Below are 13,955 nucleotides of genomic sequence, written 5' to 3'. Positions count from 1 at the left end.
ATATAAGGCCACAACAATCAAGAGATTTCAACATAGTTTTGAAAGACGGAAGACAGGTGGGAGAGTGTGAAACTGAAGCAGTAGAACAGAGGAAAAGCATCACCTAGAATAGGCACAGGGACCACCTGCAACTGAGGAGGATTCTGACCCCACCTGCAGAAGTAGCCCCATGCTTAGGTGCGCATGTAGGAGAGAGGGTGGAGTTAGTTAAAAGTGTGACTGAAATAGGGGAGCTCATTGAAGGGTTGTGTTTGGAGGAGTGGACTCCCAGCCCCGCCCTCACACTCCTGAAATGAGATGATTTCATTTTGGAAACAGTGAAACTGGCGAGATCTAGGGCAGCTAGTGTGAGTTTTTACACCCTAGAAAATTGTGTTTGGGGGGGATCCTGTTACAGTTACTCCCCGCTTTTTCCTGCATAAGAAGCCAATCAATCGTTGACTTCAGGGAGCTTTCTGCACTCATTCTTAAATAGAAAATAACTGTCAGTTGCCTGATAGTTGAGTAAAGCTTACAACATTAGAGAGGGGGAAAAAGAGTGAAAACATATCCTAGTAGGACCAGGGACAATTTAGGGAACAAAATAATTTAAGAAAAAACCCTAATTAGTATCCTGAGAGAGGTTTAAAAAGAGCTAGCAACTATAAAATAAGACTAGGGTGTTAATGAAAAAGAGAATGGTCCGAAAGCAAGAGAGGTCTCCTGGAAATGGAAATATGGTTGCTGAAATAAATTCAGTAGGAATTTAAAAAATTTCGCAGTATATAACAAAGAAACACACAATGGAAAATGTGATAGAAATATGTTAGAGAGGCTGCATCTGGGAGATCCCACATGTTACTATTAGAAACTCCAGACCTAGAAAAAAAATGGAGGGAAGCTGTCAAAGGGCAACAAAATTCCCCACAGCTGAAAGTAGACATCAGGTTTCAGATTGAAAATAGTTATGCAAGATGAGCAAGAATAGACTCATACCTAGGCACCCTTCATTGTGAAACTTTAAAATACTGAAAAAATAAAATAGAATAAAATACTGAGATGATACATCCATTCCAGAGAGAAACCTACTGGTCACCTAAAAAAAAAAAACTTAAGGGCTTCCCTGGTGGCGCAGTGGTTCAGAGTCCGCCTGCCGACGCAGGGGACACGGGTTCGTGCCCTGGTCCGGGAAGATACCACATGCCGCGCTGCAGCTGGGCCCGTGAGCCATGGCCACTGAGCCTGCGCATCCGGAGCCTGTGCTCTGCAACGGGAGAGGCCACAACAGTGAGAGGCCCGCGTACCGCAAAAAAAAAAAAAAAGTTAATATCTGACTTTATCATACTTGTCAACAGCACCATGGATCCTGGAAGGCATTAGAAAGATACCTCCAAAGTTTTTCAGGCACATAATTTTCACCCTAGGGGTTTGTATCCAGCCAAACTATCAGTCGTAAGTGGAGGCTGAAGAAGATATTCTGTACACAAAGAAATTTGAAAATTTTACCTCCTGTGCTACACCTTAAGTTATTTATAAAAATAATCCAGCAAAATGAGGCAATAAACCAAGAAGGAAGGTAATAGGGGATTCAGTGCAGATTGCAGCTAGTCTAGGGTGGAGAGGCTTCTATTGATTGTCTGATTGAGAGCTTAGAAACACCTTGAGGCATATTGTACTTACTAGGTATTAGGCACTGTTGGAAGGGAGGAGGGGGAGGAAGAGGAGAAGGAACTTGAACTCCAGAGGAGAAAAGGCTATACGGACATAAACCTGAAGCAAACTAAACTATGGTTGATTTTTAACCTACTATTGGTGAGGAAGGGAAGAATCCACTTAAACTTGACACTATAGATGTCCCCCTTTTCAGTGACACACAGGGGGTAATGACCACCTATCTAATTTGTTGTCCAAACCAGAACTTGTCCAAACTCCTTACACTTCAGTAGTGTAAGGAGGCGCTCTAATGCTGTAACATCAGGACAACAGGTATAAACTGGAACAGCCCAAGGCGGCTTGGGGTATGTGGTCACCCTGCACAAGGGCAGTGACACCTGCCCAGTATGGAACGAGGTATAGTCTATACACAGAGACACAGTACATCTGCAGTGGGCAATATTAATTTAATTGTAATAATGGCAATACTGTCTTGGTTTGCAGCTTTTATTGTCAACTTGCATGTAACCACAAATAACTAAAGTAAGCTCTACTTAGTGTGTATTAGTATTAACTTGGTATGTACTGAAATGTATTGTGTACTAGTACGTATTTAGTATATATTAGGCTCTAAGTGTTTCTGCATATATTAACTCATTGAATCCTCTGAATAGCCTTATGAGGTTGGTGCTAATATCATTCCTACTTTTGAGAACAGGAAGCTAAGACAGGGAAGGAGCTTGCCTTAGGTTGTGCCTAATTTAAGGTTGGATCGAGGCTTTGAGTTTAGGCTCTCTGCCTGTTCTCTTAAACCTTACTCTGTACTGACTCTCAAATAACAGAAGACTTAACTGCACATAGAATATAAATTTCAACTTTGACAACGTAAAAGCTAGGTTTGGAAGGTAGACAGGAGGTAGAAAAAAGGGAAGATGGTATGAATGTCCTCATTTTACAAAGCGTGACATTGAGAGAGTTTCTAGTTGATCAACAATGTAGGTTTTTAAGTGTATCACTACAAGTGAAAGAGATCATGAGCAGTGGAATAACTCATGATGACATAACTTTACTGAGCAGTGTGGATGTAGGAAAGAGTGTAGAGGAACTAAACCCTTACTTGTTAGTAACTCAGAAAGTGAACAGATAATGCCTCCGATTTAGTGAGAAAATAGTCATGTGAGAGTATTACTTGGAAATGGAGAAGAATTCAAAATGACAATAGTTGGACCTCCCTGGTGGCGCAGTGGTTGAGAAACTGCCTGTCAAGGCAGTGGACACGGGTTCGAGTCCTGGTCCGGGAAGATCCCACATGCCGCGGAGCAGCGAAGCCCGTGCGCCACAACTACGGAGCCTGCGCTCTAGAGCCTGCGAACCACAACTACTGATCCCACGTGCCACAACTACTGAAGCCCACGTGCCTAGATCCTGTGCTCCGTAACAAGACAAGCCACCACAATGAAGAGTAGCCCCCGCTCGCCGCAACCAGAGAAAGCCTGCATGCAGCAACGAAGACCCAACACAGCCAAAAATAAATAAATAATAATAAATAATAATAATAAAATAACAATAGTTGACGTAAACCTCATAAAAAAGGAAATCCATACAGCCAGTAAACACAGAAAAGTGTACGACTTCATTAAGTAATAAGAGAAAAGTGAGTCAAAACCAAGGAAACTACATGCCAATCAGATTGACAAATACATAAATAAAGTCTGGTAGTATCAGGTATTGTAGACCTGAAGTACTATGGGAATCTTCTACCCTGTTTATACTGGAGTATAAATCGACACAACTACTTTGGAAAGAATTTAGCACTCTCCATCAACTGAAGGTATATAAATAGCCTGTGAGCCAGTAGCCCTCACCCCCGCCCTGTGTAAATGCACCAGAATAACGGGTACAGCAGGATCCCTGTCTATGATTTGCATTAGCACAAACTGAAAACAAACCAAATGTCCATTAAGAGTCAAAAATTAAATAAATGATGTGTATTCGTACAGTGGGAAAACTATCCAGCAATAAAATTGAATGAACTAGAGCTACAGGCAGCAATGTGGATGAATTTTTTAAACCAATGTTGAGAGGAAGAAATAAGATAGAAAAGACTTCATATACTATGATCCTCTACATAAAGTTAGATGTTGACACAACTAAACTCTTTTGTTAGGGATGCATACAGGTTAAAGGAAATGATTGTCAAGAAGTGAGGATGGTGTTTAACTGGGAAGAGGGAAGGAGCTTGTGATAAGAAAAGGATATGGGGGGGTTTTTGCGATGCTGAAAAGTATCAATAGTTTCAGATTCGAGTACTGTTTATGTAAGTATACTCTTTTTATTTGTCACATTGACAGTTTTGTTCTGTGCACTTCTCAGTACACATACCGTATTTTACAATTAAAAACCTGCGTAAAGAATCGGTCGCTTCTTGAGTGCTGGATGTGGGAGTGGGATGAGACCATTTCATTTTAAGCCCTTCACTACTGTTTGCATTTGCATGTTCATTCATTCAGCATTAATTGCACATATTCTATGTACCAAGCACTCTTCTAATTTTATATGTGTTTTAACTCATGTAATCCTCACAAGAGCTCTGTCATATGGGAGCTTATCTCCATTTTATAGATGAGGAAGTTGAGGCCTAGAGTTATAGAACTTGTCCAAGGTTATATAGCTAATGGGTAGTGCCAGGCCCATTTGCCTCAGAGAATCTGAATTTTTACAATATAATCTAAAAGAGAAATTTAATGACTAATTATAAGCAAAAAACATGCACATTAAAGAAGATGACAAGTTTTCATCTGTCCAGCTAGAGAAAAACACACAGTCTGTCTTTCACTCACGTACATCTTGTATTGGCAGGGATTTTCCTTATTAAGCAATTATTTATTGACCGTCTGCGTTGTGCTAGGTACAGGTGCTGGGGATAAACACTTAATAAAATACACCCCCTATCTTCAAATAACTTGCACTCTAAGTGAGGAAGGGAGCCAACAGTTATAGTAGAGGTTATATACCAAGTGATACATCGCTGATGGCAGTGTAAAATCTCAGAAATCTTTTGGAAAGAAGTTTGGAGATTGGTACCTCAGAGCCTTAAAAATGTTCATTTGCTTTGATCTCAAACTCATTTTTATGGATTTATTGTAAGAACGTTATTCTCAATATGGAAAAAAGCCTTCATGCATAAAAACGGTTATTTTGTCTGATAATATTGAAAAGTTGGAAAGAATTTAAACGTGTAAAATGCTTAACCAGTAAACCCACTCAGTGGAATATTTTGTAGTCCACACAAAAAAATCAAGGTTATGAATCCCCTGATTCTATGAGAAATGATTGATTTCAATGTTAAATGGAGAAAAGTTGAACATAAAATTTGATATCCAATATGATGGGAGCTTTGTCCCAGAAAAATCACCCTAGCCGGTGTACAGAAGGGAGGAAGGAGAGCAGATGACAGGAAGGAAAATTATTCCAAAGCCTTATCATTAGTCTTGTTTAAGTAATAGAATATCAAGCAATTTTACTTTCTAACTTTTTTGGTTCCATATTTCCATGTAAGGGACATGAATTCTGAATACTTTGTAGGAGGAGGGTACACTTTTTCACGAAAATTTAACACTGTGTTCTAATTCCCTCCATTAGAGGGAGAAACTATTCCATGTAATTGCACTTTGATGTGCTATTTAGAACCAGTCAGGAATTTTAGTCTACTTTCCTCTGACCGTGGTGAGGGTTTTTTGTTTGTTTGCTTATTTGTTTAGAATTTCTTTGAAATCAGTTTTAGAAGATTGATTAAACCATTATAGTAAAAGTAGAGGAATTTTGCCATTTTTTCCCCTTTTTCCCCATTGAAAACTTGACTGGCTTTAGTAATGAAACATGAAAGAATTTGAAGTTCTTAGACTCTCAATTTTTCAAACATGTTCTGAATATAAAAATATATGTTCATTGAGCAAATGTTTGAAAACAATGAACAAGTTCTTGAATGAAGTAAAAGCCACCTCTGCATGTACACACACCTAATCTGCTCTTTTGTCTTAAAAATGTATCAGAAATATTTTGCCATGTCACTAAATACTCTTCTACATCAGAGAATTTGATTAAGCTTATGCATCATCTCCCAGGAAAAACGCACAGATATATTTTGAATGTAGAACTCCTGAAGCCCATTCATTAACTCTGGTTGAGACCTCTTGTCATTCTTTTCTTAGTGGCTTCATAGCACATTCCTTCAGACGGTGAGCTGTTTTTATTTAAACCAGTCCCAATTTGGAGGCTCTTAGCTTTCTTCTAGGGTTTGGTTATAAACAATCTTATGACATCATGTTGGTAGATACATCTTTGCCCACATCTTTGATTTTCTTAGGGTAAACTCCTGATGTAGGATTGTTGTTAGGTACCAAGAGCTACTCTCCAGAAAGTGATACCAGTTGCTCTCCCAATGATGGCACATAATAGAGTTCCTCATTCTTTAAGTGATTGTTCAAAGCAGTTGAAAGGTATAAATATACCGTACTGCTTTCATAAGTATAGGAATTCTGATTGTTTATCGCTGCATAAGAAACCACCCCGAAACAGTGGCCTAAAACAATCACAGTCATTTATTTTGTTCATGAACCTGGAGGTTGAGTAGGATATTGATTCTTTTACTACACTCTTACTGACTGAGAACAATACCTATTTGACTAGCTCACAGTTCTGCAGGTCAGAAGTCCAGGCACAGCATGACTGGGTTCCTGCTCAGATACACACGGGAACATGTGAGTTCCCTCCTGAGAGTGTTAAAGCACATGAAATTTAAGTGTAAGACATTGAGCCCCAAAAGTTGGATGTTCACCATAGTTTGTGTGGGTCACAGAGCTGAAATCAAGATGTCAGTCTGGCTGTGTTAGCATCCAGAGGGTCTGGGAAAGAATGCCTCCAGGCTTCTTCGGCTTGTTGGCATAATTCAGATTCTGCAGTTGCAGGACAGAGGTCCCCATTTCCTTGCTGGCTGTCAGTCGGGGGACAGTCTCACCTCCTAAAGGCCTCTCACTTGCCTTCCCTGGCACAGCATTGGACTTCTTCAGAGCCGGCAATGGAGAGTCTCCCTCTTGTCCCTTTTGTACTTCAATTCAGGAAGAGTTCAGGTCCTTTTCATGGGGTGCCTGAGTAGGTCCCATCCACCTAGAATAATCTCCCTATCTTAAAAAAAATCAACTGATTTTGAACCTTAATTCCGTCTGCAAAATCCCTTCACTGCAGCACCTAGATTTAGAGTTTGGATAAGTGGAAGGTTTGTGTACTTCAGTAAGTAGGAGTGTTAGGGGCTCTGTTAGAATTCTGCCTATTGCAAGCAGTGTCCCCACTTCAAGGACCAAAGTGTTTTAGTTCCTAAAACTCCTAAGAGAGTTTATCAGTGTTCATTTTATTTTATTGGCCTTGGTGGATGGGAAGACTACCACCTCCGTGAGCAGGAATGGCAGCCAGCTTCGTGGCTCTGCTACTTAGTGGTGTGACCTTGGCTGTGCTGCTCTACGTACTCTACTTCTCTGCCTCTGTTTCCCTCATCTGTAAAATAACGTGGAGTTAGTGATTGTTCTTTCCTCTTACGTTTTTTTTTATAAATTTATTTTATTTATCTATCTTTGGCTGCCCTGGGTGTTTGATACTGCTCAGGGCTTTCTCTACTTGCATCGAGCGGGGGATACTCTTCGTAGTGGTGTGTGGGCTTCTCATTGCGGTGGTTTCTCTTGTTGCGGAGCACGGGTTCTAGGCGCGCAGGCTTCAGTAGTTCTGGTACGCGGGCTCAGTAGTTGTGACTCGGGGGCTCTAGAGCGTAGGCTCAGTAGTCGTGGCGCATGGGCTTAGTTGCTCCGAGGCACGTGGGATCTCTCCGGACCAAGGCTCGAACCCGTGTCCCCTGCACTGGCAGGCGGATTCTTAACCACTGCACCAACAGGGAAGCCCCCTCTTAGGGTTTTGATGATTAGATTTATTTAATGCCCAGGGAACTCCAGGAACAGTGCTTGACTGTAAATTGCTTTAAATGTGATTACTTTTGGGGCTTTCCTGGTGGCGCAGTGGTTGAGAGTCTGCCTGGCTGCCGATGCAGGGGACATGGGTTCGTGCCCCGGTCCGGGGAAGATCCCACATGCTGCGGAGTGGCTGGGCCCGTGAGCCATGGCCGCTGAGCCTGCGCATCCGGAGCCTGTGCTTCGCAACAGGAGAGGCCACAACAGTGAGAGGCCTGCGTACCGCAAAAAAAAAAAAAAAAAAAAAAAGTGATTACTTCTTAAAACACTGCTTTTGAGTCTGCAATTATGCAATTTTGGTATGTTAAGCATGTTCATTAATAGGACTTCCTACTATAAAGAGACCCACAAATAAAAATAGAACTTTTCTTTCTTGGTCTTAACTATTTATTTCTGATTTGCTATGTTATACGCATATGCCTTTTATGGTGGGCTGCCACAAATTTATGCTGGAAAAAGTGGAATTTAAATAAATCTTTACTATGCTAATTTGATAGATTTTGATAATACATTTCACTAGCATGGTATGATATCACCAGTAGCAGACTAAAATCTGAGTTCACTTCTGGCTCTGCCCCTAAAACCTGACGAGGCCTATAGCTGGAAAGGCTTTTGGATATTATACTATGAATTAGTTATAACATTTACTCTGTTTGTTTAGGAAAAACTGGAGGAGTGCCTAAAGCAGTTAAAGCAGGAAAGAGTAATAAGACTTAAAGCTGATAAATGAGTCAATGAAGTAAACAATTTCTTATACTTTCCAGAGTGTTTTGGTTTTATTTCGATTTGATTTTAAGCCATATACACATAGTTTGTAAACTTTAAAACTGTAATATGTTGCAAATTGGTTGTATCATACGGACTTTTGCATTTGCTGGTATTTAGTGATCATATGATCTATATTCCAGAAAGCATGTTTTTAAAAATGTGAAAATCTAATTTTGTGTGTGTGTGTGTGTGTGTGTGCTTTCTTATGACATTAGCTTATTTTCTGTTCATAATTCTTTGATTCAAGAATTCACTTTTTGTGCATATACTGTGTATACAGTAGCATAAAAGACACGATGAGACTCTCCCTGCAATGAATTAGGAAAGTGAATCATTTAAATAAATTTAAGATATTGGAAAACTTCTAAGAATGCAATGAAAGATAAAAATATATACTCTAAGAATTACATTAGGTAATGTGCATGAAAGCAGAGCATAATCTAAACAGGTCTATCTAAGTATACTTTATCAGAGGTTGAGCGTAGGGAGGAATTTTTCAAAGTGCATCCACTGGATTGGCGGACACTCATTCAATAAATGGTGAGCACCTGCTTATATAAGGCAAAAGGGGCATCATGAACATAACAGCCTTTCTGAGAAATACTGGAGTTGAGCTTATAGGGGGTTTTAAGTGCATAGGTGATGAGCTGAAGGGAAGAGTGCATGGGAGTGAATATTTTGAAGGAGCCAAAGAAAATATTGGTGATCGTACATTTAATAAATTGGGTTGGTTATGATTTAGGCCTTTTGTATTTCTTTTTTTTTTTTTTTTTTTTGTGGTACGCGGGCCTCTCACTTTTGTGGCCTCTCCCGTTGCAGAGCACAGGCTCCAGACGCGCAGATCCCGCGGCCATGGCTCACGGGCCCATCCACTCGGCGGCATGTGGGATCCTCCGGGACCGGGGCACGGACCCGTGTCCCCCTGCATCAGCAGGCAGACTCTCAAGCACTGCGCTACCAAGGAAGCCCGATTTAGGACTTTTTAACATAAGCATTAGATATTTTGCTCACTAAAGTTAATTGTTAACATTCAGCAGAGTTGTAATATGTTTTGTTCCAATCAGATTCTATAATTCACTTTCTAATTTAAGGGAAACTTAAAGCAGGTAATTTTCTAATGTGGAATGAGGCTCCATTATGAATTGAACCAGTTAGAAATGTGATCTTTTGTGAAAGATCATTAATAAAATGATAACTTTGGTTTATTTATATACCACCTAAGCGTTATATAGGAAACTTTGTTGGGTGCCTGGGGGTTTTGATTATTATGTGATATGGTCTCTGTCTTTACTGGTGGAGAGTTAGGTTAATTACAGATTAATTACATTTTGAGTGTTTTAGCTTTGTTCCTTGAAGCTAGACAAGACTACTTTTGACGACAATGAGAAAAAATCATGTCAGACATTTTCAGTCTTCTTTTATAGCTGGAACGTGAAAATGCCCAGTTAAGAAATACAACTTTCTCTTTGTCTGAAGCCCTTCATGCCCACTCATTGACAAGCATGATCCTGGATGATGAAGGTGTTTGGAGCAGCACTGAGAATTCTTTTCAGAAGTTCCATGCTTTCCTGGTTTTCCTTAAAGATGCTGGGTTAGTTCATTTCTCTTCATGGCATTCTTCTCTTTGCGACTCTAATGGTAGTTTGCTGAGGAACTGGAGCAATTTTCACCACTTACGTGGCCATATTTAGCCAAATTTAGTGTAATTATAGGTAATATAGTTGACGTTTTAAAATGAGGAATTAAATTTTTTAAGAAATGCAAATAGGGGAGCCTGCTTTGGTAGAGTGGGGAGCCCATTATAAAAGAGTAACCTGTAGACAGAGTAATTAGTACATACAGTTTTTTGTAAAGACTAAATTGAAGACAGTTTTTCATTGAAAATATTCGGGAATGGATAAATTTTCCTTTCATTTATTTTGCTTGTTTGATAAGTTTGAATTAAAGTTATTTTTGTCTTAGACATAAAAATTATTATTAATCTGCAGGGAAGATATAGGTCAGTGGTTCTCAACCACGAGCAATTTTGCTGAAAGAGGGAAGTGGAGATTGATAGTTGATGGAGTGGGGTTTTGTTAGTGAATGAGCTGGTGTTGGGAAGGGAGGAACAAACACATTCTTGGAAACTGGAGGAAAGGTGATAAAGAAGTGTGGGAATGGAGGTGTGACAGGCAGTGGATGGGGTGCATGGTACATGTTGAAGCTGCTAGTGAGACAGTGGGATGTCTCCTAGAGGATGAATCTGGAAAGGGCTGAGAAGTTGGGGGAGAGAGAGGCTTGTAGTCTGGAGTAGGATGTTGGCTTTTAAGATTTTAGAAGTATTTTATAATTGTAGCTCTGGGGGAATCTTAATTGCTCTTCTTTGATTATAATAACCTTTGTCTTTTCTCCTTTCCTCCTCTGGTCCAGGCTTGGGCAGCTGGCTACAATGGCTGGTATAGATCAGTCAGATTTTCATTTACTAGGTCGTCCCCAGATGAATTCTACTGTTAGTAGTCCACCTAAAGAAGAAAAGAAGGCACTTGAAGAAGAGAAATCAGAATCAAAGCAGAGTGCCCCAGGACCAATGCAAAATCTCCAAGTAAGCGGAGAGGGCAGCACTTAATGATTCTAAGAGTGATTAGCAAAAAGGAAATGACCAAGTCACAGAGAAAATAATAATGGTCAGTCTCTAATAGTTCACATGCTCGCGAGCTAGAAGACTCTGGAGTCCTCTCCAAATCTGAGATTAGTAAATGTGGGCCCATTTCATGATACTGTATTGTTGTACATAAGAAAACTGGAAGTTCTTTAGAAAATGTATGAGTTACAGCAAACTCTCCTTAATGAAGAAAGAAAACATTACAGAAAATATTCCAAATTTTAAATTGTATAAATGTCTGTTCTATTCATATTTTATCTAGGTTTCTATTTGTATGCAGTTAGCTTACAATGAAGGAACACTAATGAAGGTACACGTACTGATATAATTTTTATAATAAGTAATCTTGACATAGCTGATACGTAAGATCTTATACTGACTCACCTGGTCATGGGAATGGGAGGGGAAACCTGTGAGCTTTTCCTCCAGCCTCACTTGGTGTCCCCTTTGCCCAGCTCAGCCAATCTCAGACTGGTCTTGTGAACTGACAGCTTGAGAACACAGTCTGGTCACAAACTATATACTGTTTACTTGTGCCTGGAGGATAGCAAAGAAATTAATTTTCTTACAGAGTAGGGTTTCATTTTAGTGAGGGAAAGGAAATGGGTAATAACTACCCCAATCAGCAAAGTCTGAAAATGTAGCGGACATAGCCTTGGATATAGCTAGGTTAAGCTGAGAATCACTTGGCAAGATATAATTAGAAAAAAACTGGCTCTGAAATCTTCTGAATAATCAATTGACTGTGTTAATAATAAGATCACAGAGTAACATTGAAGTTTTGAACTCTACTTTTTAATGGTTGGCTTTGTTCATCACTGAATTTTTGTCTTGTCTTTTGTCTTTCCCTCCAGTTTCAGAAAATTACAGGTGATGCTGGGATTCCTTTGCCTGTCGACTCCTTCCATGTCCCAGTCTCTACTCAGGAGGCCTTAGAAACTTCCAAAGACAACCTGGGGGTCGTAGTCCCAGAGCAGCGGCAGGAGTCTTTTGAAGATTTCAATGCTAGAACGTGTTCTTCTTCAGCAGACGTCATTTCTGCAACTGAAAGTCAAAGAAAAGAAGAGGAATTACCTAGAAATAGCAGGTCTTCTTCAGAGAAAATGACCAAAGCATAATATACCAAAAACGACTCTGCTAAGAAACAACCTGGGAAGGACCTGCATTCCTGCTCTGACTCACCTGTAAAGCAGAAAAGCAAAGGAATTGGGCAAAATAATTCTTTGCTTACTGAACCAATTAGAAGTGAGTCTTCGAAAAAACACATTTCTGTTAAGAAATTTCTGTACAATAGTGACTGTTTCATCAAAGACAACTAAAAGTAAACTCAGTCTACTAGAACATTCTGAAAGTGAGACTCTTGGATCTGATTGTGAATTTCCAGAAAGCATCCATATTCCATCACGCCTAACATAGGTCTAAATCTTTTAAAATCTTTTAAAATTATGTTTTTGCCTTCAAATTTTAATAAATTACTTATGTTTTTATTATAGCATATGGTGTTTTAAAATACTTGACTGGAAGCCTTTAGAGAAAGATTTATCTATACTTTTTTATTATAATGAAAGTTTTGGTGTATTTTTCCTTGTGACAGTTTGCACCATTCATTCAGCTAGTGTTTACTGAGGGCTTCATATGTACAGTAGTTTTCTGGGTGCTATTGCTTTCAGCAGTGAACAAAATAAAGCCTTTACTCTCCTGGAACTAACACTCTGTAGTGGGAGAATACGTAAACAACAAAACAGGGTAAGGGGTAAAAAGAGGTGGGAATAATAAATGGAATCGTTTTACCATTTGGTTAACTGTCAAACTATTATAAATCGTATGGCCAGAAGCCATTGACATATTTTAATTCACAATAACCAGAGAGCATCAAACATTTACCAAAGCACTTAACCGTGTTTATGGATTACAGCGACACTATGAGGTAGAGAAATATTACCATCCCAATTTTATAGATGAGGAGTCTGAGGAGACATTATGTGAGTTGCCCAGAATTACACAGCTGTAACCAAGTGGGAAGCTGGGATGTGACCAGAACCCATGCTCTTTTTTTTTTCTAATGTATGGAGTTTATTATGTTTCATTTGTTTCTGATTTATGTGATTTTTTAAAAGATTTTTTTTGATGTCGACTACTTTTAAAGTCTTTATGGAATTTGTTACAGTATTGCTTCTGTTTTATGTTTTGGATTTTTGGCTGCAAGGCATGTGGGATCTTAGCTCCCTGACCAGGAATCGAACCCTCACCCCCTCCATTGGAAGGCGAAGTCATAACCACTGGACCACCAGGGAAGTCCCCCTTATGTGATGATTTTTATGGCAGTTTTTTTAAATTGTATTTTTTATTGACGTATAGTAGAATTACAGTGTTGTGTTAATTACTGCTGCACAGGAAAGTGACTCAGTTATACATTTATATACATTCTTTTTCATATTCTTTTCCATTATGGTTTATCACAGGATATTGAATATAGTTCCCTGTTCTATACAGTAGGACCTTTTGGTGTTTTTTTTAATACATCCACTTTTTTTTCATAAATGTATTTATTTATTTTATTTTTGGCTGCGTTGGGTCTTCGTTGCTACACACGGGCTTTCTGTAGTTGCGGTGAGCGGGGGCTACTCTTTGTGGTGTGCAGGCTTCTCATTGGTGGCTTCTCGTTGCAGAGCACGGGCTCTAGGTGCATGGACTTCAGTAGTTGTGGCTCACAGGCTTCAGTAGTTGTGACTCACAGGCTGTAGAGCACAGGCTCAGTAGTTGTGGCGCACGGGCTTAGCTGTTCCGCGGCATGTGGGATCTTCCTGGACCAGGGCTCGAACCCATGTCCCCTGCGTTGGCATGCATATTCTTATTCACTGCACCACCAGGGAAGTCCCGTGTGGGACCTTTTTGTTTAT

General features: G+C 39.7%; 1 pseudogene across 1 annotated transcript in view; it reads left to right on the top strand.

Moving 5' to 3' along the window:
- LOC307065446 (centrosomal protein of 78 kDa-like) overlaps positions 1-12,471 on the top strand; it is a 50,566-nt pseudogene extending 38,095 nt beyond the window's left edge. The window contains exons 11-15 of the transcript in view: positions 8,308-8,385; positions 9,839-10,005; positions 10,824-10,995; positions 11,318-11,365; positions 11,910-12,471. The product of the transcript in view is annotated as a centrosomal protein of 78 kDa-like (transcript). The remainder of the gene's footprint in view (positions 1-8,307; positions 8,386-9,838; positions 10,006-10,823; positions 10,996-11,317; positions 11,366-11,909) is intronic.
- Positions 12,472-13,955: the final 1,484 nt, after the last annotated feature.

The sequence above is a fragment of the Hyperoodon ampullatus genome (assembly GCF_949752795.1).
Source record: "Hyperoodon ampullatus genome assembly, chromosome: 2".
Classification (NCBI taxonomy): Eukaryota; Metazoa; Chordata; class Mammalia; order Artiodactyla; family Ziphiidae; genus Hyperoodon; species Hyperoodon ampullatus.
The sequence above is the reverse complement of the archived record's forward strand: the minus strand, read 5'-3'. Positions and strand labels throughout refer to the sequence as shown.